The 3,929-nt window shown below is 40.6% G+C and overlaps 1 non-coding gene across 1 annotated transcript; it reads right to left on the reverse strand.

Annotated features, from left to right (window-relative positions):
* Positions 1 to 3,519: 3,519 nt before the first annotated feature.
* Positions 3,520 to 3,593, reverse strand: Trnat-ugu (transfer RNA threonine (anticodon UGU)). The gene has a single exon. It is a non-coding gene; the product is annotated as a tRNA-Thr (tRNA).
* Between the last annotated feature and the right edge of the window lie 336 nt (positions 3,594 to 3,929).

Here is a 3,929-nt window from a genome sequence, read left to right on the forward strand (position 1 = left end):
CAGCTTTAGTTATTTTTAATTAAAAGAGATTTTAAAAGGACCGAAAGAACATTTTGGACTACGCTACAGATCGTTCTGTTAGCACAGTCTTGACTTCGTAATCACTTTCTTTGTCTTCGGCAACTCTCAACCAAAATCGCCAACCTAACCGAGACAATGCGCTACGATACAGCCGAGATCATGACAAGAGAATGGGCTACATTACACTTGAAGTAATTTTATATAGATACGGCTCTCCATGACCTGTGTACGTCTAATATAAAAGATCTCCGAACCACTCTCCTCAAATAGATCGCAATCTTCACTTGACCTTTAACTGTTACTATTTCAGAATTTAAAACCGAATTCAAAGAAAACTTGGCTACCAGTCACAAAACTAGAAAAATAAAAATAATAAAAGCGAGAACGTGAAACAGGTTAGCAATAACCATAAACTGGAGATTTTACAGGAAATAAAAGTGAGAAAGGAAATTATTAATGTTATCGACCGTTTAGGAACTGTAGGCTACGAAAGGGATGAAATCATTTATCGAATAATTGGTGGAAGAGTTAGTGTGTTTTAAGATTAAATCCAAACAAGAATTAGAGAAAAATATATCGAAGCTAGGCCTATATTACGAAAAATTGCTAAATCTCGAGACAAATTGTGTCCTGTATTAGATGAAGAGTTTGTGCCCGTAGTACGGATAAAACAGTATCTGCAGCATCAACAGAAACTTCGGACATGTGTCTCATATTTCATCCAAGCCTGCAGGCTATAAATACTTAAACAAAATACCACTATAGGGAAATTACCTACGAAGAAGTTCTTGGTAAAGAAACACAGGACACAAATACGTGTGTAGGCTTAATATGCACTACAACTGTGTTTAAAAATCGCTATACTGGCTTTGGACTAATGACGAGCGAATATCAATATTATCTGTACAGCCTGTTCGCTTTCCAAAGCTGTTATCCATGAAAAAGCTAAACGGCGTATCGTGAACAAAATACAATCTAACACCGAAACAATGAAATTAGCTGACAATGGGCACTGTTGAAAATTTGTGCCAGACCAGGATTAGCATCGTAGTCCCCTGGTTACTAGGGAGAGGCAATGATCACTGTGTCCGAATTACGCAGTGGTCAACCTAGTTGCACCAACTGCCCGAGCATGCCGTTCATCAGATCCAAATTCTCAATTTCTCCATGGACTGCTAATGCAGTGCTCCTTGAACATTATCCTCCTCGCCTTAATTATACAGTATATGGCAAAAAATAAATTAAAAAAACAGACACCGAATATATACAAACTTGGCCTTAAGAACATTGCAGACACACGTCGCACTTCAAAGAATTGACCGTTCCATTGTTTACTATAGACCACGAATCAAGTAACGTAAAAAAAAGCTCTGCGTCTATTGAGATCATGATTCCGAGTTACAAAAAAATTAATAAGTCGCCTACATATTACAGTTGCTGCCGAAAGAGGAGAACCACTATTTTCCCACAAACGGAAATATAGTAAAAATTACGCTTCTATTTCGGCTAGTTTCGGCGCTTACTAAAAATTGTACTGAAAGTTACATAGTGGACTCTCCCCTCCCCCCACCAGAAACGTAGTTTTTGTGGCTGTTGTGCGACTTTTGTACACAGCTAGAGAAAATGTGTTAAATATGGCGCGGACTAAACACTAGGCTACGCTATAGGGCAATCTGCTCGCACAACGTTTACTCGGCATTCATAAGCGTCGGCATAAACAACTCTCAATCAAATTACCTCCTTACAACCTAACTTAGATCTCGGGCTACACTACCCATCGGCCTGTCATCACAACCAAAATTTCATTCAGGAGGGGGGACTTCCTGTATCTCTCTCTAGGCAAAACTGTCAGTTATTGTAGATTGATTGTCAGTCTCAACTACAAGATTTACTAATGGTAAACACTTTCGAGACGGCTCATAATTTTAGAATAGTTCTCTTCGTCTTACTTTGCATAAATTGTTCGCTGGCGTCACTACAGCTAGCTCCCTCGGTGTCTGCTTCTGCCATCGCACCACGCCAGTCTGTTGTTGTCTTAGCAGACCGAACGCACCGCACATCCGACCCCTTCGGAATCACTCACTGGCCAGTTAGCAACTGAGCCGAGCACTGTTTACAGCGTGAAAGGAAAACTATGCAAAGATGTACACTCAAATGGCACGACTGAGTAGCACACACACACAGTAATATCTGTGGAATGTCCATCGACACGCGTGGAACGAAATTCTTCTCGCGAACGTACAGCGTCTCCGAAAACAAACTCGTGACTATATTCCGCCATAACGGCCAGGTTCTCATTCAAATGAGCAAAAAATGGTGCATTTGGAAATTTTTTTGAGACAATGAAAATACATTCGAAGGATCTGTTTGGGAATTACGAGTGATCATACTATGAGCTTTATTTTAGATTTTCAGTAAAAAAAAATGGCGCCCGTAATTATGATTTGATCAAGGGCCTGCGAGTCTGAAGTACGCAGAGTGCGTGCAGTGTGGCCCCTCAGATGTTATCTGAAATCAAAAATGGATAACATCAGTTGATACTACATTATTTCTCTGAAATAAAAAATGGATAACATCAGTCGATATTACATAAAATTTATGGGAGCTCATACCTAACCGCAATGAAACAACCTTAAATTTAACGATACAGTGCTAATTCGAACTTTGAGTTCGATTTTTGGGGGTTTGTTTCACTCCTTATGCCCACACAAAAATTAGTTAATATTAACAAATGTCATATTATAGCTATAAGCTCCTAAGAAAAATGTTTACTTTTCGGTGTCCGAGGTAGAAGTTGAGAGGTTGAATCACTTTTAGTTTATGCTGCATGCCGTTCTGAGAAAAAAAACGTTTCTCGAAAAAAAAAGTGTTCAAAGTTGAGGGAAAACTTTTAGTTATATTATTACTTCGATTTGCATGAACTGAGTGTTACATATATATTTTTAATGTCGCTGAACAGGAAGCTGAAGTCAGATTTTCAATATTCAAAACGGCTAATCCAATGCGGAGGGCACAGGATCATGTTTTGACCAATTTTTACCAAAAATGCGTTTTCGTTATTTACGTTTAGTCTGCAATTCAAGGAGTGCTTATGCGCCCTGCCTCTTGCTCGAATTGTTCCTACATAGCAATTCCCTGTTCTTCTTGGCAGGAAAGGCCGATCTGTGTAACTTGGATATGCAGCACTCGTTATTCGTCAGTATTTTCGGCGAGTATGTTTGCATGAATTCTGCAGTATGAATCGTTTTGAGCACGTGCGACACGGGACGAGTTTTCATCTACATCTACATGGATACTCTGCAAATCACATTTAAGTGCCTGGCAGAAGGTTCATCGAATTACCTTCAGAATTGATAATTAATTGAAACCCTCAGATGCCGATAGGTGTTGTTCATCTACATCTACATCTACATTTATACTCCGCAAGCCACCCAACGGTGTGTGGCGGAGGGCACTTTACGTGTTGATACAACCTCGATGGGGACAGCTGAAAACGTGTGCCCCGACCGGGACTCGAACCCGGGATCTCCTGCTTACATGGCAGACGCTCTATCCATCTGAGCCACCGAGGACACAGATGAATAGCGCGACTGCAGGGACTTAACCCTTGCACGCTTCCCGTGAGACCCCCATTCCCAACTATCCACAATCAACATACGTAATGTACGTAATAGGTATTTGCCCATCCAGTCATTACTCGGGCACACTAAGGTGACGATTCCCGTAAGAGTTCGGGCAATCTTTGCGCATTCGCACACACGAAGGTCAATGGCTGGGTAGCCTTCAACTACATATATGAAGATAGTAACTGTTCTCGAAGGAACAGATACCACTGATTACCGTGCAGCTTCTCTAGAATAAATGATAATTAATTGAAACCCTCAGCTGCCGACAGGTGTTGATATACC

Source organism: Schistocerca cancellata, chromosome 8 (assembly GCF_023864275.1).
Source record: "Schistocerca cancellata isolate TAMUIC-IGC-003103 chromosome 8, iqSchCanc2.1, whole genome shotgun sequence".
Classification (NCBI taxonomy): Eukaryota; Metazoa; Arthropoda; class Insecta; order Orthoptera; family Acrididae; genus Schistocerca; species Schistocerca cancellata.